This window comes from Ochlerotatus camptorhynchus, unplaced genomic scaffold (genome assembly GCF_037179485.1).
Source record: "Ochlerotatus camptorhynchus isolate MF236.1 unplaced genomic scaffold, CSIRO-AGI_Acam_v1.1 ptg000150l, whole genome shotgun sequence".
NCBI classification, from domain to species: Eukaryota; Metazoa; Arthropoda; class Insecta; order Diptera; family Culicidae; genus Ochlerotatus; species Ochlerotatus camptorhynchus.
Genome location: NW_027040640.1, coordinates 2,921,409 through 2,931,385, shown reverse-complemented (window position 1 = coordinate 2,931,385; position 9,977 = coordinate 2,921,409).

Below are 9,977 nucleotides of genomic sequence, written 5' to 3'. Positions count from 1 at the left end.
TTTTTGACATACTTTCACTGATTGCTTCCCGGGGATCCTTGTTCAGCCATAGCCAGATGTGCGCATGAGGACTTCCACGGTGCTGAAATTCAATCGTGTCAACCAGCTTGTTGAAGTACACACAGCCCATGACTGGATCATCATTGACCAGAGTTGCTCTTTGTAGTGCAGTCAATTCCTGGATAGGATTTGTTAAGTCATTGCCATTGTGCCCTTCTGACAATCGATGTAGGAGATTCAACAAATGGGGCTACTTCATCTTCATTTGCACTGAGTGTGAGGAACATCGTAGTCTTTCCCAATTGTCACATCATGGTGGACAAATTCCTCTTCCTTTGTTGCCAATACTGTACTGAATTTGGTATTGAGGAAGGATAGATTTCGCTCAATGCACTGCTCCATGAATGAGGTGGTCCTTAAGGTTGACACGTGTAATGTTTGCAGTCTCCGTGCACTTAAAAGTGCATTGCAAGCCTTCGGAAACTCTAAGGCGAACAACTTTCATTGTCATACACAACAAATGTTGTGGTTTGGCCAAACGGCTGTCTTGACGACGAGTTTCACTGGATGCCACCATGAAATATGTCACCTGAACCCCTGGCTTGAATTTCCGTAGATGGCCGAAACATATGGCAGGAAAAGCCATCTCTTTGCCGTGCTCATCATATATTAATGACAGAGGAACCCTGTTTTGCGCGGGAGCGATCTCCAGGCATTTCATTCCATATTAGCGTTTCCTGTTGCCCAAGCAGCCATTCTGTCTCATTATCCACGGCAAAGGTTTCCAGCTCAATTTGAGGATCCACTGCATGGGGTTTCAAGACCATCTATGGCGATCTGATCAATTGTGATCCCGTAGCGGCGGTACAGTGGTGTCGTAATCTAATAAGAAAGCCATGCTTTAACCGTAGTTTCCTATATAAAGTCGGACAAGTACGAATACTTATGGATTGCGTGATTTTTTATGACGGCCTGATCATTATCGAGCTGACGGGGAAGAGAGCGTCGTCTCTCTTACACAACGCAAACGGTAGAACAACATTCGAGCAAATAGAAAATTATCAAATAACTATCATATGACATATGTGATTTCGTTCTAATTCCTCAATTTGGTTTAAATTAAACCATTTCTGATCAGAAATGTTATAACTAGGACACCGTTGCTTGCTATTTTCAGAATTTACGTTGTGCTTGTGTAGCTCTTAGCATAATAAAAACTAAAATACATACATTTGTGACGACCTTTGGCGACAGCGTCGTATGACATTTTAGTTTGGTACTGTAATTGTTTTGCAAATGTCGGAAGCAACGGCAGTCGATTATCACAGAAAATGTGTCGACTGAGATTCTGAAGGGAGACGTGCTCAGATTGCGTTGGGTGAACACAAATCGTCTCGCCGTTCCGGTTAACTTTTTACGCACCATGATCAGCTTTTGCTCACAATTCCAATACGCAGCTGTTGATATTTCTTCGAACTGGAGAATCCATTCTTTCACATTTTGACCTTCTTCAGCGCTGAAAGATTCGATGCTGTCCTCTACGTCGCGGAACGCGTAAGGCCGTGGAGGTTTACGCAACTTTTGCAAGGGCTTCCGTGCTGACCCTACAGCTGTCCAGAAACTTCCATCCTTACTGCTGTGTTTATCTTCGTCGTCGTCATCGTTAAGGTAGTCACCAACACCAGATGAATCACCCTCGTTGTTGTCGTCGTCAGCAGAATCTTTGTCATTTTCGTCGTTGGCATTTTCTTCATCGTTTACTTCAGCATCGTCGTCAGCGAATAGATCATCCTCATCGTCATCGTGGCTACCGTCATACATCTCTCCGTTGTTGCTTTGACGTTCATCGTTTGTAACTGTGTGCGTCGTATGAGCAACAGTCCTTCTTGCCATATCGGCTTTGCTGCCTTTCGTCGACAGTCCTCTCTTCTTACACTCGCCCTCTAATCCAACTTTTGTAAATGTGGCACACAAGTCCACCACTGGATCCGCCATTTTGGTTTTTGGATCAAATTTCCACTTCAGCGTTTAATGTCCGATTTTACTTCGATTCACACATATTTCACTAGAACTCCATCCCGGTTGAGCCCCCATGTAACGTGATCGGATCGGAGTAATCGAAATAACACACGAATCTCTTCAAATCGATTTATTGACCATTTGCAGTACGATAAAATATTAACACGCACAATAAACTTCGAGAGCTGACTACTGACCAAAAAAAGTGTTACCAGATACATCAAAATTTTCGAGGGACAATCCATTCTTGCCACAGATATGAAAATGAGTACGTCTGACTCATTTTTGAGTAACCTCAAAGAAGCGTGTATGAGGCAGCGATTGTCATTTAGTTTTTGACGTTTGTTCGCACTTTCTCTAGCACACAGGGATGAATCCAAGCGGCTGCTAAGTCAGCATTTTTCTGTTGTCTGCTTTGTTTCACTCACACACTTCCAACCAACGCAAACAAACACATGCGGTGTAAGCGACAGCTGACAGCTGTAAAATATGCAATACAGCCATAGAGGTAACTCTAAGACCACTGGGTCCCGAAGAAAATCATTATTATTTTTGGCTCACTCAGTACCAGAACAACGGTCCCAAGCAGTCCCAAGCTAATCCACTCACCCCTGCATGTTCTGCATGAATCCACACGCCCCTGATGTTATCTGTCAAACTTTCATAGCGAATCAAAACAAACATAGTGTAGTAATAGAATTTCAACTAGAATAGGGTACGTTAATCGTTTGCTTGGGACCAATAGGCTACTAAAGTGGTGAGCCAATTTAAAATCGTTAGTTTCGTATTGATTGTTGATACAGCCGCAATGTTCGTATGTGGTGCTCAAGTTTGTTATGGGCCATAAATTCATAGACCAGTTAATAAATAAATTTGTGATATCCCTTAGGCTCTGAAGCATTTGGCGATTTTTTTTACTTTTGGTTAAAATTTGACAGATGGAAAGTTATCGATCAACCCTGCTATCCGAGAATGGTTATTTCTGACAGACAAGAAGTTAAATTTTGACAACCGTGGCTCGAAAACTGGTCGATCGACAGCACGGGGATTTTCGAACATAGAAAATAACTGTCGAAATGTCACTTTTAACCAAGAATTAAATTAAACTCAGCAAATGGTTCACAGCCTTATTGGAAACATTTGATATTAGTCCCGTGGATGAATCATTATTTTTCCTCCTGCTCGCACTTGTTCGAGATAGTGTTTTGGTGCGCTGATCAAACGTCAAAAATCTCAGTTTAGTGGTTTCGTCTCGATGAGCGAGATCTTTAGCACAAGGAAACTAGCTGACTCTTTCTTTCTCTCGATCCGACGAAAACACCAGATGAACGAAAAAGTGGACTAGAGTTTCCTTCTGCCTCACCTATAGATCCTGCGCATTGCGTCATACCCGAACAACCTTGTAGATGGAGATATTCTATGCTTTTGGAAAATTGGAAAGCTGCAGTATATTTGGTTGGTAGGCAAGTGAACGAGTTTTTAACATAGCTGGGCTGACCATATTAGCACGTCGATCAAGCATCCACCCTATCAATGTGGATAAAACAATCTTCATTCATGACAATTACAGCATTTGCAAAAAATATAGTTTTGCAGTAAGCAGTGGCTTACTGACGAGGATCGGATTTACATAAAGGTGAAAAGTGACTATTATTAACAACACGTTGATATTTGACCTTCTTTTTAATCTCTTACAAGTTGTGCGGGATTCTACGTATATCCGAAAGACGTCATCTTCAAGTACATAAACAAAAAGTTATATGACTACAATGCGTGTAGATTCAAATAGGTATCAGGGTAAGAAAAGCATATAATTTATCGCTATCAACGTATTAATAACGTGTAATGCTCAATATATGAAGAATTGCTAGGGCCCATTAAAATGTTACGACTCCACCCCTGCGATTTTAACAAGCACTTGACATACTTTTCTAAACAAATTCCGCATACACGGCCAATGAGAATGACTCAAAATTGAATAAGAGCTACTGATATTTGAGTTTAGGTAACTCAAATGCGCATAAAAACGTAGGGCACTCATATAATGAGTAAATTTTCGGGACCCTAATATGGGTCCCTGGAAGTATATGCAAATGGAAATTCTTTTTGTTCTATTTAGATGCAATCACGCAAACCAGGTAAACTAGCAACTACATTTCAATAATCAAACCCCAAACCCCATACACTACAGTGGACTAATTTCGTCTTGCTCAGCACTTCGCACATTGTCCTCAAACCTTAACCTGATCATCTTTCTCCACGATGTCACTTTCATCGTCGGTGTTGTAATACTGCGAGTAAACCAACTGCCGCTTTTCACGAACTAGCTCCTTGGGTTCCTCTTGGCCAACGGCATCGCCCAGCGACCGTGGTGATCCGATCAGTTTTGAGTGTTGATCATCTCGGCCTGCGAAAACATTCTGAGGAACGTTCGACTGTACTGGAAGTTTCAGTCCCTCCTGGACGGGGAGGCTGGAGACCAGGCCCAACACGAGCACGACTGCTGCCAAAAGAATCAAAATTGACCGCATTATTTCGATGATCACACCTTCAATGCTTCGAAACAACTGCCGGCGGACGTTGTTTCACTGTCGGTCTATGTTTTCCATGCCGACTTGTTCCGATGCGCTAATAGAAGACGTAAATATTGAGGCTGGCGGTTCTGATTCATGTACCGACCTATTTTGATTGGATTGTTTGTAATTCGGGAATTACGCCTTCGCACAGTGCCGGGCTTCCATACAAAAGTCGGACAAAACCTCAAACATTGTCGTAAATTGTTTAAATTGATAAGTTAAGATAATGTTGGTATGCTTAATTCACTTTTCTACTCTCAAATTAAGTATTAATATTGCAATCCCAACACCTGTAGCAATTAGAGTTGGTTGGAAATGCTATCGTACATGAAGCTTTGGTGTGATAATTTACTAGCATGAGAAATGTTTGAAGAGGGTAGGTTGTAGTTCCGCTAGAGTACGGCAGTATGAAAATTGAATAGAAGTTGAAAATGAGCGAAGGGCCATTAATGCGACAGTACAAGCATAGAGGTAACTCTAAGACTAGAAGGTCCCGAAATAACGTGCTCAACTTTTTGGCTCAGCTCTGGTACTCTCTTCGGTCCCAAGCTAATCTATTCACCCCTCGAAACATAAGAAAACCAATAACCCCTCATTTTATCTGTCAAACTTTCATAGCGAATCAAAACAAACATTGCGTAGTACTAGAATTTCGACTAGAATGGAGTACGTTAATCGTTTGCTTGGGACCAATAGGCTAGTCAAGAAGTGAGCCAATTTAAAATCGTTAGTTTCGAATTGATTGTTGCTAATACTGTACCAATAATTGAAAGCTGTATGATGATTCAGCAACCAAAAATTCTAAAACGTAATTGTAATAATTGGATTTTACAGCTGTTTTTCTTAAATTCTGTACGCTCTTTTTTGAGATACACTGTACATGCTCAGGGTTCAAAATCGTTAAATTTTTTAAATTAAATTTGCATGTTTCGAAAAACAAAATTTTGGAATGGCTTGCGCCTCTGGTAAACATGTTCAAGGAAATATTTATAAAAATCGTAAAATTTGAAGCGGCTAATACCACTAATATAGATATTCAGGAAAATAATAATTTTGAAACGGCTGTTGCTTCTGGTAGACAAGTGTAAAGCCCGATTCAAAGTAAATTTGGACGCATTCAAGTGATCATAACTCAAAAATTAAACAACTTACACGGTAGATCAAAACATCAAACAAAAGGTTATTTATTCAGCTTTCAAACGATATATAACAAGTTATTACATTTCACCATTTCGAACGAACTGTCGCACTTTACTTGTGATCGATGCCATCATGATCTGCACAGTCGCTGGTGACACTGTACCGGCGAACTTATTCCACTTTAAACGCATTTGTTGCGCATTTGTCACATCTTTACCGCATCCTCGAAGTTTTCGCTTGACAATTGTCCAATATTTTTCGATCGGTCTGAACTCAGGGCAATTCGGAGGATTAATCTCTTTGGGGACGAAAATACATTGTTTGCAGCATACCATTCTAGTACTTATTCTAGAACTTATCAAAATCTAACCCCCTTAGGTACTCATCCCCTAGGTAAAAAAAAAAAAAAAAAAAGTCAAGATCATAGGTATAAAAATGAAACTACAATGTGTTGAATCGGAACCTACCTAACTAATAAAAACCAAAGATTTAAGTAAGCTAAAGGAGAAAAGTTCTTTAGTGGGAATGACACTGATGAAGACTGCACATTGTAGTCGAAATACGTATCTGTCATGGATACCAAAATTAATTAAGTGGAATTAAATGGAAGATAACCTTTTTTGCTGTTTTATTTAGCATTCCGCTAACAACCCAATTTCATTACTTCAGTTTAAAGAAATCTACCTTCTGGCTTGTTGATATAAAGTCGAGTATGAAGTGCAAAGTAATGCTGGCGATTGAATTGCTCCAGACATTGAGATCATTCGAACGTCTCCCGATCCTACACAATAGTTGATTGGCATCTTGCCTAATGTTCCTCTTTCGCCAGGTCCAAAATTTCCTTCTGCTGCAAAATCCACACATCCTCTTTGTTCTGCAATGGTTCCTGTTTGGTTTCGAGATAGTTGGTTTCTGAAGATGCTGCAATGCTCGTCGATGTTGATTCTACAATTTTAAATTATTATATCTATAGGAATTTCATGATTGAAGAAAAACGGGGACTACGAACATTTTGTAACTCTTTGACAAATGCACGATGAGTAATTTTTTGGATGGTTACTCTAAAGTGAGTAATCATTGATTTAAGATAAACAGAGTAAATGTTACTCAGTTTGCTAAATCAATGTAACTCAGTTTTTGGCATTTTGAATAAAAATACCAAACTGAGTAGAAGTTACTCACTTTAGAGTAAAAATAAACGAGCGTGTCCATTAAACTACAGCCATCAAATTTCGTCAAAACTCGTTCGTATAGTAATCGTGCTCGCTTTTTGGCCACTAAATTTTGTTTCAAGGAGCGATTCGGATGTTTACTGGCACAAAAAGACTTATATCCTTCTCTTGAAAGGATGTTAGGCACGGCGGAAAAGTTGGAATCGTATTTCTTGCCAAATCACGTATGAAGACACAAAACACCTTTCTTCTCAGCTCTTTGTCCCTAGTGCCACTTTTATGATAGATCGAGAGGGGTGACTCTATTTACGATGCAGGAAAAATTGTATTTTGCTGTGGTTAGCTGCATGCACACTGAGTAGATAGAAAGAAGATTGTTGACGATTCTGAAGATTTCCTGCAAAAAGATGATGTGCGATGCAAGTAGATTGGAGAAATGATTGAAGATTTTTCGAAGATTTATTCGCTAGTGTGAGATTTGTTGAGCATCTAAAATTGAGATTTAGATGTGTCGCTCCCCTCGTGATAGATGCACTGTGCTCTATCCCCACTCAGAGTATCCTTGTAACGTTTCATTACAAGACTCTCCGTTGGCTTTGGGAATTTTAACACTTTTGCTATTTTTAAGGCAGACCACGGAGGGTTCTCTAGGATGTTTGTGCACAATTAATTTTCTTTTCACAAGTTCCATGATCCGTAATTTCGGGATGCGTCGATCAATCGAGAAAAACTTTTCACCAATTTCTTCGTCAATGAAACATCAACAAATGCCTGTCAAACGGTTTTTTTTTGTTTCAACCACCAGGGGCGCGGTGGTGTATTAAACCGTGCGTCCAGATTTACTTTGAATCGAGCTATAGGCAATAATTTAAAAATAAGTTTGTAATGAATAGCGCATTAATTTTTTTCAGATCTTTCCGAAGTGATTCCTATCACAGCTGAAACGTTGGTTTGAGAACTTCGAACAACTTCTTCAAGTTTCGACGTCCAACAAGCCATCAACATCTCGGCATAATCTGCCAAGGGTACGGCGTATCACTTGCGTCAACCCCGAGGCCCCATCACTGCAGGAGATTGAAGCAGCTATTTTTTTTCCCTTTGGTTTGTTTTTTTCCGTCGATCTTGTTTTCCGTGCTGAGCACCAATGCTACCGACGTGCCAGGAAGGCAGCTCCCACACCTGGACCATAACTATCGACCCATCAACTCATGAACCGGGGACCAACGGCTTTACTTCCCATCCGAAGGAAGGCGTGATCAGAGATGTTATGCCTCAGAACATCCCGGCGGCGCCGACTGGGATTGAACCCAGGCCTGCTGGGGTGAGAGGTAATCACGCTTACCACTACACAACCGGCGCCGTTATTGCAGCAGCTGTCGAAAGTATGAATTCCAACAAGGCTCCAGGGGTCGATCGCATATCAGCAGAGATGCTCAAAGCTGACCCAATTCTATCCACACAAATGTTGCATCAACTAGTCTGTAATATCTGGGACACCGTTACGCAGGGTTTCTTAGTTCCCCAAGAAGGGGGATTTGATTGTGCGCGACAATGGGCGAGGCATCATGTGACTGTGTGTTGTTCTCAAAGTTCTGTGCAAAGTTATCCTGAATCGGATACAGGAGAACATCGGCGCTACTCTCCGGTGGTAGCAGGCAAAATTCCGTGCCGGAAGATCCTGTTTGGCCATATTGTGACGCTCCGCATCATCCTGTAGCAGGTCAACGAATTCCAAGAGTCTTTTTATTTGTTATTCATTGACAACGAAAAAGCTTTCGACCGACTTAATCAAACCAGTTTAGTATCCATACGAAGCATATATTTTGAAGTATTTCACTAAATACATATATAATATACATTAGACATTTCTCTGATGTAGAAGAATTATAGGAAATCTGCAAAACTGATAGATTTAAACCTTTGTTCAAAAACCAGGAATTTTTATAGAAGAAACCAGGAAAACCGGAAAAAAACCACGAATTTAAAATCAGAAATTCATTTGCCACCCTGTATTTAGGATTATATCTGTAAAATCCAAATCTGGCCAAAGCCCAACAAGAAACACCTAAGAATGTATAGAGATAAAGCTCAAGAATACAGTTTTAACTGATGGTACTTTATAAACATCAAGCTGTCCAATATTGGACCCTGCCAACACACGGCGCCCGCACGGTAATGTGGGCCGTCAGCGTTATCCTAACGTAAACTTAATATAGACTGTTCCAGAAAGTATAAGCACACTTTCAAAACAACAAAAAAGTCATGTTTTTTTTAAGTTTTAATAATTTTATTTGGCAAATCATATTTGTATTTGTATTTCAAATGATATTTTACTCTCGTTTAATCAGCCTATTTAATCATAGCCAAGACTCCTAACTTTTCCAAAAACATGACGCATTAACTTCTGCACAGTGGTACTTCCCACCATTTTGACCACTTTTGGCCAATCTTTTTTGAATTTTTGGATGTCGTCCGCTGGTTTTATTAATTTTCGAAGCTTTGCTTTGGTTAAAGCCCAAAAAGTCTCGAGTGGCCGTGCCTCCGGGCAGTTCGGCGGATTCATGTCTTTCGGCACGAAACATACATTTTGACTTTTGTATCATTCTAAAGTGTCCCTTGCGTCCCTTGTTGATTGACGCCAAATCAGGCCAAAATACTACTTGACCTTCGTGCTGCCTGATCATCGGCAACAATCGCTTCTGGAGACATTCCTTAACGTATTTCTGAGTGTTCATCGTCTCCGTTGTGATGTTCGGACTAGATGTTTTACCACACTCGCAAACCATAACCTTCTTACCGAATTTTTCGGTAAAAATTGCTTTCTCCGTTTCGGGGATGTCCTTGCCTTCGCTTACAGTATAGAATTGTGGTTCGGGAAGCGTTTTGTAATCTAGTTTCACGTACGTTTCGTCGTCCATTATTATACACCCAGAATTTCGACACAATAATGAATCGTAGAGTTTGCGGGCCCGTGGTTTCACGGACGTGGCCTGTTTTGGGTTCCTTTTGGGTTTTTTCTGCTTCCGGTATGTTTTTAGCCCAAGTCTTTCTTTGGCACGCATGACGTTAC